This window comes from Ursus americanus, chromosome 10 (genome assembly GCF_024610735.1).
Source record: "Ursus americanus isolate L20-20 chromosome 10, mUrsAme1.1.p, whole genome shotgun sequence".
Lineage (NCBI taxonomy): Eukaryota > Metazoa > Chordata > Mammalia > Carnivora > Ursidae > Ursus > Ursus americanus.
In genome coordinates this window covers 47,558,153-47,576,702 of record NC_142136.1, presented here as the reverse complement: position 1 = coordinate 47,576,702, position 18,550 = coordinate 47,558,153, and positions in this window count along the sequence as shown.

The following is an 18,550-nucleotide window of genomic DNA, read 5'->3' as shown; positions in this document are numbered from 1 at the left end:
GGTTTATAGCTAGGCTAACCATATGTCCCAGTTTTTTCTGGAAAATCTGGGATAACACCTAAATACTAACTCACTCTCACAATGTCATTTGGATAATAAATTATAATACCAACATACATTAGTTTCTATTAATTACATTAGTATCAATTAATTAACATTAATTAATAAATATTAATTATATTAATAATCACTTTTTAAATAACTGGTACATCTCTGTGAACAATTATTCATTGAGTTTGGTTGGCTATAAAATAATTCATTTTCATCTTTAACTGTTTGTTTCTCTGGACACAGTTCATAATTGTGAAACCAGAGAAGATAATGATCTTGACACAAAGCATCATTAATTTAAATAATTCAGACCAAAGAGAGGTTTTATTTTATAGTTTATTTTATGTTATGTTTTTATGTTTTGAGAACAATAAATTAAATCCTCGTTAGTTTTAGTGATGTATTTGCATATCTGACTCCAAAGGCAAGGGTAACAAAAGCAAAAAATAAACAAATGGGACCACATCAAACTAAAAATCTTCTGCACAGTGAAGGAATCATCATCCAAATGAAAAAACAACTTATTAAATGGGAGAAGATATTTGCAAATATACCTAATAAGGGGTTAATATTCAAAATATATAAAGAATTCAGGCAATCCAACAATTAAAAATAATCCAATCAAAAATGGGCAGAGGATCTGAACATTTTTTGAAAGAAACAACAGATGGCCAACAGGCACATGAAAAGATGGTCAGCATCACTAATTATTAGGGAGATTCAAATCAAAACCATAATGAGATATCACCTTATACCTTTTAGGATGGCTGTTACGGAAAAGACAAAAAATAATAAGTGTTGGAGAGGGTGTGGAGAAAAAGGAGCACTTGTACACTGTTAGTGGGAATGTAAATTGATGCAGCCAATATAGATAATAATATGGAGATTCCTCAAAAAATTAAGAATAGATCTACCATATTATCCATATTATTCCACTTCTGAGTATTTCTCCAAAGAATATGAAAGCAGTAATTCGAGAAGATATATGCACTCCTATGTTTATTGCAGCATTATCTACAATAACCAAGATACAGAAACAACCTAAGTGTCCATAGATAGATGAATGGATAAAGAGGATATGAAATATATATATATTTCATATATATATGTGTGTATATATATAAACATACATACATACATACAATGGAATACTATTCAGCCATAAAAAGAATGAAATATTGCTATTTGTGACAATTTTGGACCATAAGGAGGGTGTTACACTAAATGAAGTAAGTCAGAGGGAGAAAGACCAATACCGTATGATTTCGCATACAGATGTTGAATTATAATTTGTACGCCCGAAACTTATGTAGCAATTTTACCTCAATTAAAAAAAAATAACCCACATAGTTCACAGTAGAATGAAAGTTTCGGGATAGATGGGATCTTAATGAAAACCAAAATTCTGGTGTTATCCTTGTTACCATGGTAACCTGGATTCAAATTGGAGTACATAGGAGTACAGAGTTTCATGGCTGAGGTATCAGTAGTATCTGATTAACTTTTTGAGTTAGTCAGGATAGACTGAGTGTTGTAACATTGCTTTTATAACTTTTTAGGTACCTTTGAATTTATATTCATCTGAATAGAGTTTCAGTTGCTACTCATGTGCTGTATTGCTGCACATATCAAGAAGGCTTCACATTTGTGGAATCTTACCCAATTACTCCATATCCTTAAGATATCATTTACTTATAACAACGTTATGAGTTTGGGGTCTGATGTTCTTTGAAGTTATCTAACCATTGCCTTTATACTTGAATAGCAATTTAGCTACATTTAAAATTTTAGTCACATTTTGTTCCCTAAAAATCCTGTTGATATTGCTCCAGTCGTCCTCTTGTGGAGAATGTTACTATGAACAAGTTAGAACTAAGCCTGGTTTATCCTACTTGTAGTTGACTACAAGATTCACCTGGCTGCCTTTGGAATTCTTTATCTTTCAAGTCAATTAAATGCCCAGGCCATATGTCAGTATTGCTTGAACTGTATCTTTTTCTTTTTTTCCTCTTGAACTTTTAGTCCAAAGATTTGTTTTTCCCCATGTTAGGTACATCATATTGAATTGTATATTTGCCTGCTTTGTTGCATTTGTTCTCTTTTTTGGGGAGATGTTAAAATTAGTATTTTGGGTCATTTTTGTATCTATAAATTCTAATGTTTTCAGAAAACTGTTCTTTTTAAAAATTTCCTATTTCTTCATATTTATCCTATATGTAACAATTTTTTATTAAATCTGTGTCTGTTTTTCTTTCACGTTCTTCTAATATGACCTTAATTTCTGTTCCTTATTTTGTCTGTGCTTGCTCAGTTATCTCCTTTCCTTGAGTTACCATTTTTAGAAAGCAAGATTTTTATTTCTACAGTATTATAATATCAAAGACATCTTTATGTTAATATATTTAATTTTCTATAATAACATTTGTTTATATTTTTATTTTCTCTCTGCCATAATCTTTCTAGTGTGTGTGTGCTTGCTTGACCATGTACATGCAAACATGTGCTTTATTTGTTTTTGTGTCATTTCAATTATTTAGTTTTTCCCTCTTGCTTACTCTTTCTTTAAAAAGATTTATTTATTTGAGAGAGAGTGCACATGCATGAGTTAGGGGAGGGGCAGAGGGCGAGAACCTTTAAGCAGACACCCCACTCAGCATGGGACCCAACTCAGGGCTGAATCCCAGGATTTATGAGATCATGACCGAGCCAATCAACAGTCAGAGGCTTAACCAAATGGGCTATCCAGGAGCCCCCTGCTTACCCTTTTTAAATATTGTGTGTGGTTATATTACTTTTTTCTGTTTGTTTACTTTAAATAAAGGGAAATCTTCTTAAATATTTTATAAATGAGGAAGGACCTGGGTGAGTGAGTGATGGTAAAAGAAATCTTAAATAGTTGCTAGATTGAGTTTTATGCAGAATTCTATGGAATATTTCTTATCGACAATCTATCTTATGAGTGTAACTATGTTCTAGGTGTATATGGCCTTACTATAGTACATAGAAACTGACTGCCTCAGGTGTATAAATCTATAATACATGAAAACCTGGCATTTATTATATGAACATGAAAAAATATTTTTCAGTCAGTCGAAAATTTGAGTAATGGTTTAATGATCCATCCTCCCTTTTATAATTATTTAAATATATGACACAGTTGCTCAAATTTATACAGAAGTCCACTGAAAAGCAATTTGCTATTCATGACATGGGTATTCCAATATAGTTACTAAGAGTGTTGTCTCTGAAGTCAAACTATCCCATTTAAAATCCTTGCTGTGGCATATGATACCTCTGTAACACTAGAGAAGAACGTAACCTCTCTATGCTTTTGTTAAATATATAAATATTTGGTGAATATTGTTTTATAGTAATAATTTAAAATTTATCAGAATAATTCGTTAATACGTTATTATGATGCAGCTTATAAAATTAATTTTTGAAGCATATAGTTCAATTAGTCATAATGCCAAAACATTCTGTTATTAAGAAGATAAAAGGGAAAGAAAATTTTAAAAGCTTAGAACAAAGTAAAAAAGGCAGTTTGTATACTACACACGGCTACCTTCTCTGGAAGTCCCAGTGCCTCCCACAGCTGTTATTTCATTATGATCATAAGAACTATAATGCTATTGAGTCTTCCTGATATTTAAGGGATTTAATTTAGTAAATTAGATGCGCTGAGCTACAGCAGCCTGTGATTCCTAAGGAAATGACAATGATTTCTAGTCATATTTAAACAACAGCATCAAAATAAGTTGCATTTTCAGAATGAAGGCCAATGTGTTAAAGAACTAAATATTTTAAAGACCTAATTATTTGAATAGCTTGGTTTTGTGCCCAGTACACACTATACATATATAGCCACTGTATATTAGCCACTTAGTCTATTTATTTTAACTGACCAATGGTATGATGATCACAGTTCCCAAAGCAAACAAACAAGCAAGCAAAACCCAGTTGAATCAGCAAAAATGTACATAAATTACAAGAGGCACTTGAATATGCAAGTGTTTATTAAATGCAGTCGTATTAGATGTTTATGATAATGGTCACAATATTCTCAAGGAATCACAGTCAGTGGGAATGCATGATCACAAAGGACAAGTAAATATTTTTTTTTCTTTTTCCTGAATTCCTGAAAAACAAAAGCTCTGTCTTTAATGCATAGTTGTAGTTATGGATAGGAAAAATAAAAAAAATAAAATAACACACACATAAAAATTGTTTCAAAGTTCTTTGTCATTTATTGACACTTACCAAATTGAAAAAATTCCACCATCCTAATATATATTCTATGCTTATTCACAATAACTAAGGTATTTAAGTGTAAGATTTTTGTTCATTCAATGGTCATCTACCAGAAATGGTGTTTGTTTTTAGAGTTAGAGAGATACACAAGTTATATGCCTTACTCTCAAGAAGTTTATAATCTAGAGGGGAAGAAAACCACATAATTGCTTATATGTAGCTAAATGTTATAGGTTTTAAAATAGACATTGTGTATGTTACACAGAAGTAGAAGGGAGAAAGTAGACAAATTTACTTCAAGGAATTAAGAAAGACTTCATAAAGAAATTGATGGGTGAAGTTATTCCCAAAAAGTAAAACATAATCACAAATGATAAGCAAAAGTAATATTATCAAAGATATTGGAGACAAAAGAAACAAAGAATTTGGTAAAATTTTACACCTGAAGATGTACATTTCTAAGTGAAAAATAACTACCATTCTAATAATTACCTTGAAAAATTCTAATCAGTTTGAAAGGTTACTTATCTTACATTGCTTTCTTAAAATTCCCCCATATGCCAACAGCAGATTATAGCAGAATTTATTATATTGGTGTAAGGCTATCTCAAATGGTCATAATATAAGAAAAAATTTGGGGGTTCGCTTGCATGGCTCAGTTAGTTAAGCATTGGACTCTCGGTTTCAGTTCGGGTCATGATCTCAGTGTTGTGAGATGGAGCCCGCCGGACTCCATGATCAACACAGAGTCTTCTCTCCCTCTACCTCTGCCCCTGCTTGAGCTTTCTCTTTCTCTCTAAAAAATAAATAAATAAAATCTTAAAAAAAAGAAAGAAAAAGAAAAAATTGGGGATCTTAGGTGTCGGTTTTTGTTAATTCAAGTATGAAGTCAAATGAGGCTTTAATTTTTTCTGCAAAGTAAAAGCAGGAATATTTATCAAGTATGGAAATCAAAAAACAGAACAGAATATAGTTTTACTTAAATATTGTGATTTAAAACATCTGTGAAATATTAGAAGGGTTAAAAATATTCTGATAGATTTAGACTTGCTATTTTGCATTTGTGTACAGTAATAATTTTTCATATTTTGAAAAATAAAATGATCTTAACGTTTTTATGTGCCATTAGGAAACATGATTTGTGCAGCCAAAAGCCTTTAAAATCAATATAGCCAAGTAAATTCTCTTTGTAATCAGATTAAATATGTAATTTTCAGCAAAGTACAAGTCCTTCTAGGTTTAATCTCAACTCTGAATTTAGTAGCTCAGAATAAAATCATTTGAACTGAACATTGTGAATCAAAATATATTTTACATTAACATAGAGAATATAAATACAAATGCAAGGGGATTTGTATTATATTTAAAAAATTAAAAGCAAAAACCAAAAAACCTTTCCTGACCTCTATTTAGTTGCGCAGAATTGATATGCTGAATATACCTGCCAGCCTTTTGGCATCCGATGAGGATTCTGTCTCAAGGATTTAATAGGCTAGTACCTCATATGACAGTAGGGCAAAGGATTAGAGTCCTTTGGAGATTATATGTTTATCATTTTTGTGCATTTAGTTCAAGTAATATGTGCAAGGAGTAAAATGTGAGTGCTCATTTATTGTGAATAGTTTGTACTGAAACTGTGGTTTAAATGTTAATATAATTTTTTCCATGTGTATGTGCCTAATTTGTGTTTAAAATGGCATAAACAAGTTACTCTATTTTAGTCATTTATGATAGTCAATCATATAATTTAATTAAGATTTTCAGTCTAAATAGCTTCCATGTAGATCTTTAAACTGCACCTTCACTTTCCTTCCACCTATGACCCCCTCCAGGACCAAACCTGTTCCTGTCCAGTCTTTCCTAAATCATTTAAAGTTATCATAGTTGTCCCAGCCTCTGGCTATCATCTTTAATCTAGGAAAATTCCAGAGAGCCTCCTAAATTGCTGCTCTGCTTCCACACTCCATATAGCAGCCAAAGTGTGCATGTAAAAACATAAATCACATCAGTCACTCTTCTGCCTAAGATTTGCCAAAGGATTTCTGATAAAACAGAAATACAGTTCCAATGTTTTCTTCAGTATGGTCTCAGTGCTCTTAATTCTTCAAGCTCTTCTCTTCCTCTGACTCACACTATGATCCAGCCCCCTGCAATCCCTTGCTATTTCTGTCTTGCTCCACATGGTCCCTCTATTGTGGCTTTCCCAGATCCTGAAACCCTCCCCCCATAAATCTTCATGAAGCATCTCTTATGTTTTAGGACTTTCATCAGCTGTCACCTAAAGGAGTGAACTTTAAGACAACAATATCTAGAATATCCAGTGAAACATATCTTACTTCAGTCTCTAATAAATTAGTCAGGTTTATTTTTTTCCTTAAACTTCTCACCTTTTAGAATCCTTAATTTTAATTAATTGTTAATTTATCAACTTATTATTTATTTACCTGAATTTGACTGACTTGCTTTCCCATTTTTCTTAGCAGATAGGACAACCAACAAAGATTTATTGAATTGAGGCACAAATGAATAATGGTATATTATGTGGCATTATATGAAAACTGGTAAATATTTGCCTTTTTTCCCAATTATGCTGCCTTACTATGATAAAGAAACTCTAACAACCAAATACTATGAATGAACCCAATATATATATATTGTTTTGTATTGGGAAAAAGAGACAGATTTTGAACTCTTTCTTTTAGGCTTTTATATACGTACACAAATATGCACACCCTTTGGTCTATATAGTTTAGAAAAACAGTTCCTATACTGTATATTGTATGCTGTTCTAACATTAAACTTATAAATGTTTTAATAATGGAGAGTTAAAATGCATTCATAATTTTTATGTTATAATAATATATTTTGTATATATTCATCATCATAAAATTATTGCTAATACAGGCCTGTATTGAGATACTAACTTCTAAAAATACTTTCGACATAGGTAAATAACAATTTACTTTATTGAGATATATTTGTTTCCCCGGAAAAAAAATATTGAACTTGAAGACAGTTGATTTGATATTGAACTCTCTCTTGCAAACCAGTCAAATGCTGGCTAACCATACACTAGCTAAGCGACCTTGAATAAATAGTTTTATTTTTTTCCTTCCTTCTCCCTAAAAATTTGAGTGATAGCATCTGACTCAGTAAAAACACTCAGTATGTGGTTTTGTTTGTTTTTGCGACAAGCTTAGAATAAAATCCTTTGAGCTGAACATTGTCAATCAAAGGATGTTTTACATTAACATAAGAATATAAATACAAATGACAAGGGAACTTGTATTATATTTTAAAAATACTTTCTCTGACCTCTATGTAGTTGTATAGAGTTGATAGACTGGATGTATCTGCCAAACTACTATCACATCTCACCAAGATTATAGCAATATTTTCCCACTTTGATTTGTCCACTTTTTCTCTTTATCTATCTATCTATCATCTATGTATGTATGTATGTATGTATGTATGTATGTATCAATCATCTATCATTTATTTGAGAGAGAGAGAGAAAGGGCATGGGGGGAGGGGCAAAGAGAGGGAGAGAAAATCTGAAGCAGACTCCCTGCTGAGCTGGGAGGCAGCCCTGGGACTTGAACCCACAATCCTGAAATCATGACCTGAGTCAAAATCAAGAGTCCGACACTTGACCAATGGAGCCACCCAGGTGCCCTGTCCACTTCTCTTACTCATCAATAATCCATTTCCACCTCCAAATCAGGGGGATTATTTTATTTTATTTTATTTTATTTTATTTTATTTTATTTTATTTTATTTTATTTTATTTATTTTTAGGCGGATTATTTTAAAGAACAAATTATACTTATATTACTCTCTATAAAAACCTTTAGTGGTTTGCAATTCATCTTATAATAAACTTCTATTTCTCGCCCTAGCCTAAAGGCTCCTGCCTGTTTCTCCAACTTAATTTTCTACTACTTTAGAAATTAGGCTCTATCAACCATGATTTACATAATATTCCTCAAACATATCAAGACTTTTCCAAGCCTCGCGTCTTTTGCTTTTGATGCACTTTCTTCTTAGAATTATCTTCCTACAATTCTTCAAAGCTGTTTCATTTTGTTCTTCTAGAGCTCATTGTAAATGTTACCTTCCTAGAGTTTCCTCCTATCTAGTGAATATTTGCCATCCTTTCTGGCTGGTCAGTACCATTTGAACACATTTCCTGTTTGGAGAATTTCATACTTGTCATTTCCACTTCCCCATTGTGGAAACCAGAAAACACACTTTCCAGCTCCCTTGAGGATGGGTCACAGACATATGATTTAATCCCACCAGTTAAACATGCCCGTGTGAGGCTTCTTATGCCTGAGATTGCTAATGCTTTCTCCCCAGTTACCTTCACCCCTTCTTCTATAGTAGCAGAGGTTACCTGGGCACATGGCACAGCTTATTTGTCCCTGCTGTCCAAGCTCCTGTGTGGTAACCTTGAGGGATTAGGTTCTGGCAAATGGCATGTGAATGAAAGTACTCTTGAAAGGAAAGGAAGAGACCCTCCTTTCCTGTCTTTCTAATTCTGTAGACAAGATAATGGAGCCCTATATTGAGAAGACCAGAGAAGAAGATAAAGACCAGAGAGCAAGATAAAGGAATTTGGTTTCCTGAAATGAAGTTGTCATGTCAGCTCAAGCCCACTTGCACTCAAACTTCTATGCCTTAGAGAAACTTCGTTCTTTTTTGAGCCACTTTTATATTTGCAGCTTTGTCGTGGCAGCTGGTAAATCTACCCCAATTAATACTTTTGAGTTAAGCTGTGAGCAAACAAGAATGCAAAAGCTGCTGCTTAGAATCTTTTAATTTTTGTTTCTCTAGGCTTTATTTGTTTATTGTTTTGTTTTGCTCTTTGCTTGTTTGTTTTGCAAAAGCTGTAGGTGAGGAATCCGTGTTCTAAGACAGCAGGTTGCTCCGGTGTTGCTTGTTGCAAACCATAGCTCTGGTGCTCACAGCTGAAACGGTCAAGTGTCGTTCCTGGCTTAGAACTCCTTGGCATTCCCAATTTCCTCTTTAGATCTCTTTTGCCATGTTTTGTTGTGACGTTTTGTTCTGGTTCTGGAAGTTTAGCATCAACCTAGTTCTTCAGTCTTCCAAAAGTTCTGAGCTAGCCAATGTCCTTTTTCTATTTATTCAGTCAATGTCAGCTTCTATTGCTTACAACTAAGAACCCTGAGGTAACACTGTCTAACCAACAGTTAAAATAGATCTCTCTAGTACTCTCCATTCCGTTACCCTGTGTATTTCTTTGAAAGCGGTTATCACATCTCTTTAACTATTAACTGAGTATAAATTTCACAGACTATAAATTCAGCTGTTCCTAAAAGGTAACTTTGTCCAGTGATTATTACTTTCTATCTCAAGCATCACTGTGCTGAGGGCAGACAATTTCCATGTAGTCAAGGGGAAAGCAAGTCATTTTGTATTGGCAATGTGCATGTTTCCCATCTTTCTTCTTCCCATTTATAGATCTAAATTCCTAGGGATTTGTAGAAAGGAGCAATAAATAGTGTATAGTTCCTGGAAGGAGAGACAGTGCCTTTGCCAGTTAGCACACAGGAGAATTTTAATCTTCTACTCTTGCCCGGATACTAGGAAATTGTTTTATCTCCCTAAATTTGTCTTAACTTCTATTCTCTTCTGGATTTCTTCTCCATCCTCCCAATTTAACTAATTTTATTTTGCCTATTGTAGAGAAACTGGTTTTTATTAACTATAGTTTGCCCCCTTTTCAGTTTTTTTAGATATATATTAGGCCCTGGGACCTTCAAATTAGCCTTTGGAAATGCAAAAATGTTTTTCTCAGACTCTTTATCTCTTGTCACAAGTTTTGAAATCCTTGTTTTGAAACTGAAATTAAAAACTGAATGTGTATTTCCTCTTGACATTTCTTCTTCACTCTCCTCCTCTGAGACTCTTAGAGAGGTATGCCTAGTGCCTGGGATAGAAGAGTCATGTGGGAATTGTAACAATTATAAGGAAGAGTTTAGTTATAAATTCAATTTTATTTAGCAGTTTTTTTTTAATATTCAGGTTTTCTATTCCTTATAAGTTCCAGTGGTTACAGGTTTTTTAAAGAAATCTTTCATTTCTTTTAAATTTTCAAATTTTTTGAAAGAAAGCTGTTCTTAAAGCTTCTTTCAGTATTTTTAGTGTATATAGGATCTTTAGCGATGCCCTTATTTTCTTATATTGATATTGTTTATGTGTATTCTTTATTACTGATCTTACTGCAAGACACTATAAACTATCTAAATCATTTTAAAGAATAAACTTTCAGTCTGATCACTTTGTTATATTTTACTTAATTTATTCACTAATTTTTATAATTTGTTTCTACTTTTATTAAATTCAGTATTTTTTTTTCTGAATTCTTGAGATGGGATAGCTATTTAATCACTTTATATTGCCTCCAAACTTCTTGTATGCATGCATTTAAATCATTAAATTTTATTTGAGTATAGCTTTCTTTGACTGATAATTCTATTGGCTCTCCAGTATATTTGTGTCAAATGATATTCATTTTTCTTGTTTTTGAGTTGCACCATTTGCCATTACATGTATGATTATTTTTTAGTTTTGTGCACTGTATTTGACAGTGATACATTTTATTTTAATGATTGTATAAGTATTTTGAAACTATGGGGTATTTTGTTATATTCCTCTATAGAGGATTTACTTTTGCTTTTGGCTAACAGTGGACTACAGGTGTTAAGATTATTTTAATTCAATCAGAAATTTAATAAGATAATGAAACAAACCTGAACTTTAATCCATATGAATAATTTTTAAAATTTCTCCTTTCTAGTTCAACCTTTATTCTCACAGTGTTACTATGGAAGCTTAATCATGACACAAGATTTTTACCCTAGACTTATGATACTTTCAGTATACTCTAAATAGACAGGAATTGTCAGAGACTGCTAATGCAAAAGCATTGGGGAATGCCAGGCTGACTTTTTCAAGCTTTGTTCATTTTACTTATCTTAGCCCCATCAACCCTCACTCTTTGGTTGGCTCATCGAAGCTTTCAAGATCTTTATATTTTTATAAAGATTTCCTTTTTTTTTTTAAAGATTTATTTATTTATTTTAGAGAGAAAGAGAGAGAGAGCACGAGCAGGAGTGGCAGAGGGAGAGGGAGAGAGAACCTCAAGCAGACTCCACGCTGAGTGTAGAGCCTGATGCTGGGGCTCCATCTCATGACCCTGAGATCACGACCTGAGCGGAAACCAATAGTCAGACACTTAACGGATTGTGCCACCCGGGAGTCTCCTTTATAAAGGTTTTCCAGTTGTTTTCAGTGGAAGAGTTAGTCTGAACAACCAAATTCATCATTACCAAATATATTTTTCAATTTTTTTTCATTTTCCCTTTATTCCTCTACTTCCATATGCTGTTATTCCCATCACTTGAACCACAAGCACTATTTTTATAGCTTTTTAAAATTTATTTATTTGACACAGAGAGAGAGGGACAGAGACAGAGAACAAGCAGAGAGAGTGACAGGCAGAGGGAGAGGGAGAAGCAGGCTCTGTGAGAGCATGGAGCCCGATTTGGGCCTTGATCCGAGGACCCTGGGATCATGACGTGAGCGGAAGGCAGACGCTTAACTGACAGCTGCCCAGGTGCCCCTACTTTTATAATTTGTTCTTGTTGTTCACGATTACTTTGGACAAATTATCTCAGTTCCCTTTTCTTAGAAAATATTTTTACGTCATTTTTGATTCTGAAGAATATTTTGTTGTCTGTTAAATTCTAAGTTTGCAGTTCTTTTCTTTAAACATTGTTTTCTGGCTTCTATTGTTACTTTTAAAAAGATGACTATCAATCTACTTGTTGCTTCCTTGAAACTATCTCTTCACATTTGGAATAGTCTCAGATACTATGTCTTCAGCAATTACTTTTGCTACTTTTTCTCCTGTCCTCTTGGAGCTTGAGTTGCATATATATTGGGCCTTCTTTTGTCTTCTTAAATATTTTATACTTGTATGTGTTTACCTTCATGTTGTTTTTCTGTGATTGATTTTGATATTTTTGTTATGGCATATCTTCTACTCTATTAATTCTCTTTTCAATTCTGTCTAATAGGTAATTAGAAACATTTATTGATTTCTTCTTTTGGTTTATATTATCATTTCATTCAGATTTCCCATTTGATTTTTATAGATTACAGCTCTATTATAAATTTCATTTACCCTTTAATATTATAAACATTTTTCTAAAATTGTGGTTTTGTTTTTTGTTTGCTTTTGGTAACTCTAAAATCTGGAGACATCCCATGAGTCTGTTTGTATTTTATATAATTTCAGCTGCTTTTGGTTCATATTGTCTTTTTTCTTCTTTTTCTAATTACTTTTTGTTATATGATGGATTTCATACTATAAAATTTCCATGGAAGTAACTTGAGGTTTATGATGATATTATATTCTTCCAGATAAGGTCTACATTTATATTTGCCAGACACAAATTAACCTATTTCAGTTGGGTTCCTTAGATATAAATGTTAGAATTAATTTTATTGTTGTATTATTTTTTATTTGTTAGGATCTAATTTTAGAGATTGGTATAATTAAAGATGAGCTACAATCCCTTATGAATACCTGAAATATACTTGTTTTTTCATTACTTCAAGGGTGCAATCCTTCAGTCTCTCATTTGGTTTTGATTTCCAGTTCTGTCACCCTAGCCTCCAAAGACTGTCAAAAGTTTCTTTTAGTCTTCATGCATCAAGGTTGCCCAACTTGAACTGGCAAATCCCCAGATGATAGTGGTAGTTATAAATGTCAGGTTTAACAGTGTCAGCCTTTGTCTTTCTGCTATCTTGGGTTTAGTAAATCTTCATCAAAGAGATGGTCAAATTAATGTAGTTTTTCATTATCCTAAATGGCATTCCTCCTCAATCTATTTTTAATGCAAAGTCTATTTATTCAATTCTTTCTTTATTTGAGGATTTCTTTGTTAATTCAAAAACATCTTTCCATGTACTGGTGTTTATGTAGCATGGAGACGGATACTAGGAATTCAGAAATAAAATGCAGGATCTTTCTCAAGAATTTTAAGAGTTTATTGTCATAGACAGTAATTATACAGAAAGTTACCATATATTTTGATAAGTGTTATGCAAATGAAGGCACTGAGGACTAAAGAAGAATTATGAAAGTATTCAAAATCAGCTGGGGCTGCTAGGGAATTCTTCCCTAAGGAGTTAATTAGAATTGATAGTTGAATGAGTAGGAGCTAGTCAGGTAAAGAAAAGTGAGGGATAATTCACGTGTGGGAGTTGATCCAAGAGGAAATTGTAAGAGATACCAAATTAGATCAATGATTACTTTTGTTTCTAAGGTGGACTAAAGAAGAAAAGGATGCATTTCAAGGAAACTTTATATTCTACAAAATAATTTAGATTTTTGTCATGAATACAATGTAGAGGCATCAAGCATTTTTGAAAGAGAAATAACAAAGTCTGATTTTCACTTTAAAGGATAAATTTCAGAAGACATTTGTATGTGTGAAATTATTAGATTAGTGGTGGTGGCTCAGATTATAACCATTGATGTTGAATGATATTTAGGAGATGAAATACAGAGTAATTTGTTGTAAATTGGATAAGGAAAAAGTGGAAAAGATGTCAAGAACGATTATAGGCTTTCTTCTGGGGTGAATGCCATATTGTAAGCCATTAAATAGGATGGACCATTCAGTGAGAGAAATAGGTTTGGAAGGTGCTGGAAAGGAGTTAATTTTTCATTTCATTTCAAATGAGCTATTGAGCATGTGTTAATCTAAAGCTTAGAAATTCCTTGTTTTGAATCATGTGGCTTAGTAATTTGAAGAGGAAGTTTAATTGGCTTCAAATGAGAATTAATATAAGATTACAAGAAATACTCATAGTTTAGCAGAAGAAATAATTAACCCAATTGCAGACTAGCCTAGTTTATAATTTGTTATTTACATATGTAGAAACTTTAATAAATGTCTGTGTAGACTGACACCAGACTTTTTTTTTTTTTTGCTTTTTTCCTCTATTCTTTCCCTCCTTTTTTCCACTTTTTTTCTCTTTTCTATATGTCATCAGCATTAAGAAAGCTAAAAAAAATTATGTCCTGAAAACTTTATTACACTACATGATTCTGGAAAACTGTGGGTCCCTAATGTTTTGAGTGAGCTTCATGGAAAAGGTAATATTGCCAAAATAAGTGATTTATTCAGGTTGTTCTTTGGTTTGGAAGTTTTTTATAGCTTAAACTGTTGTATTTACTTAGGCATAACATACATATTAAATTGTGATGGTTGAAATCTTTCAATTTTTTTTCACATTACATATTTCCTTCATCTTTTAGATTTTTAGAAATTTCTATATGCAACACTCAGTTTCAATGGTATCTTGAGAGATAATTATGGTTATCTCATTTTTAGTTAAAAATTTAATTTATATTCTCAAACTTATTTTATCTAAATATTTCAATCATATTACTCCTCTTATTAATCTTTTAAATGATGCATTTGGAGGTGAGGGTGGATACTGACCTAAAGATACCACAATGAACCATGCCTCTCAAGACAAGAAAACTAATATTTACAGATATAAAAGTGATTATTCAAAACTTCTACTATGAACCAAGTGATGCTAGATTTCTATCAGATGTAGAGAAAAATATTTGCCAGTAAACTGTCTTTTACCATGAAATTTCATAGAAATGTAAATAGGCAATATCTAAATGTAATAAATGTGTTTTAATTCCCAGAAGCATTTTTCTTCAGCATTTTTAATACAAGGCTTTCATAGACTTCATGGTTATCTGAAGGGCTTTTTGAAGATAATGCCAATAAATCCCCTTAAGAAACTGGGAGAAGTTTGAATTGTGTTGTTATAATGTTTTTATTATTCCAGTATCCCAGTGTACATACGTTTCATGTTTTTAAAATCACACATTTCTAAAAAATAAACCTTATTTTTTGTGATTATTGCTTATGGTTATTATTTCCTTTATCCAATATTGACCTACTGGCCGGAATCTGTATGCATTATGGTATAATTTTGCTCATTGTAACTTGTAGGTGAATATCCAAAGATTACATGACAGTTTTTTGTCAAAAGGGACTTTTAATATGGTGTTGAATGCCTGAGATAAAATATGGCCAATACACTACTCCTTTGCTGAATCAATTCATAACAATATGTTAAGCTCAATGACAGAGATATGTACAGAACCCAGAGCATGGGCATGTAATGTGGTTTGGGAGTCAGCAAATGTTGGCATGAAAAAATTATTTCAGAACTGCTGTGTAGAAGAAGTCACTTATTTCAAGAATAAGATTAAAATTATCAGAGAGAACAATTAATATAGGTAAACAAAGACACTCATTTTTTAAAGAATTTACTGTGGATACCATGAATTTGCCAAAACTGAAACAAATCATAGTTTGTACCAGGATAATGATTTTGTTGCACGTAATGAAGATAATAATCCTGTGGTTCTCCACAATGGTTCTTTCTTTTGGGATTGTATATTCAGCCTTTAGACAGTAAGTAATATTTATTGACAAATGATAACTTAAGTAGAGGAAAATATACAGGTATTGAAAAGACTTGAAAATATGTCATATGAGAAATAGTTAAGAAATAAGGTATGCTAACTTGATAAAATGGAAAGTCTTGAGAATATACATAGCTACCTTAAATATTACAATAGCTGTTTTATTGATATAGGAAAATGTGTAGCTACAAATAACTTACCTAGGACCAATGAGTGGCTGTTGTTATAAAAAGACTGTTTTTGGCTTAATGACAGTTTTTTAGGTACAATTTGCATGTGTGAAACATATATATCTTAAGTGCACAGCTTGAGTTTTGACAAACATAAACACACAGGTAACAAATCGTTCATCAAGATATAGAATATTTTCATCATGTCAAAAAATGACCTCATGACCACTTCCAGTCCATCCCTACCTACCATAACAGCCACTGTTCTAAGGAAACAGTCAAAAAAACTAAGAGGCAGCCTACAGAATGGGAGAATATATTTGCAAATGATACTACAGATAAAAGACTGGTATCCAAGATCTATAAAGAACTTCTCAAACTCAATATGCAAGAAACAAATAAATCATAAAATGGGCAGAAGATATGAACAGACACTTTTCCAATGAAGACATACAAATGGCTAACAGACACATGAAAAAATGTTCAAAATCATTAGCCATCAGGGAAATTCAAATCAAAACCACACTTAGATACCACCTTACACCAGTTAGAATGGCAAAAATTGACAAGGGAAGGAACAACAATTGCTGGAGAGGATGTGGAGAAAGGGGATCCCTCCTACATTGTTGGTGGGAATGCAAGTTGGTACAACCACTCTGGAAAACAGTGTGGAGGTCCCTTAAAAAGTTAAAAATTCAGCTACCCTATGATCCAGCCATTGCTGGGTGTTTACCCCAAAGATACAAACGTAGTGAAGAGAAGGGCCATATGCACCCCTATGTTCATAGCAGCTTTGTCCACAATAACTAAATCGTGGAAGGAGCCGAGATGCTCTTCAACAGATGACTGGATTAAGAAGTTGTGGTCCATATATACAATGGAATATTACTCAGCTATCAAAAAGAACGATTTCCCAACATTTGCTGCAACGTGGACGGCACTGGAGGAGATAATGCTAAGTGAAATAAGTCAAGCAGAGAAAGACAATCATCATATGGTTTCTCTCATCTATGGAACATAAGAACTAGGAAGATCGGTAGGGGAAGAAAGGGATAAAGAAAGGGGGGTAAACAGAAGGGGGAATGAAGCATGAGAGACTATGGACTCTGAGAAACAAACTGAGGGCTTCAGAGGGGAGGGAGGTGGAGGAATGGGATAGGATGGTGATGGGTAGTAAGGAGGGCACGTATTGCATGGTGCACTGGGTGTTATATGCAATTAATGAATCATCGAACTTTACATCAGAAACCAGGGATGTACTGTACGGTGACATAATATAATAAAAAAGCATTAAAAAAAACAGGGATGTACTGTATGGTGACTAACATAATAAAAAAAAATTTTAAAAAAGAAAAAATAATTAGATGATTAATACCTGAATGTTATCTGCCACCCAATAGAGCATTTTTATTCAAATAAATGAAACTCTTTCAATGTAAAAAAAAAAAAAAGCCACTGTTCTGATTTCTGTCACCATAGATGAGTTGGTATTTTTTAAAATTTAAACTACTATATGGTCAACTAATCTTTGACAAAAGAATATCCAATGAAAAAAGGACAGTCTCTTCAACAAATGATGTTGGGAAAACTGGACAACAACATGCAGAAGAATGAAATTGGACCACTTTATTATACCATACCCCAAAATCAAGTCAAAATGGATGAAGGACCTAAATGTGAAACAGGGAACCATCATTATCCTAGAGAAGGATATTTGACCCAGGCCATAGCAACTTCTTACTAGACACATAGCCAGAGACAAGGAAAACAAAAGCAAAAATGAACTATTGGGACTTCATCAAGATAAAAAGCTTCTGCACAGTGAGGGAAACAATCAACAAAAAGGCAGCCTACATAATGGGAGAAGATATTTGCAAATGACATATCTGATAAAGGGGTTAACAGCCAACATCTGTTAAGAACTTATCAAACTCAACACCCAAAAAACAAATAGTCCAGTTAAGAAATGGGCAGAAGACGTGAATAAACACTTTTCCAAAGAAGACATCCGGGTGGCTAACAGACATATGAAAAGATGCTCAACAATACTCATCATCAGGGAAATACAAATCAAAACCACAATGAGATATCACCTCACACTTGTTAAAATGGCTAAAATGAACAACACAGGAAACAACAGATGTTGGTGAAGATGTGGAGAAAGGGAAACCCTCCTACGCTGTTGGTGGGAATGCAAACTGGTACTGCCACTCTGGAAAACAGTATGGAGTTCCTCAAAAAGTTAAAAATAGAGCTGCCCTATAATCAGCAATTTCACTACTAGGTATTTACCCAAAGGATACAAAAATACTGATTCAAAGGGGTATGTGCACCCCAATGTTTACAGCAGCATTATCAACAATAGCCAAACTATGGAAAGAGCCCGAATGTCGATCTACTGATGAATGGATAAAAAAAGATGTGGTTTATATATATACAATTGACTGTTGCTCAGCCATAAAAAGGAATGAAATTGTGCCATTTGCAATGACATGGATGGGGCTAGAGTGTATTATGCTAAGTG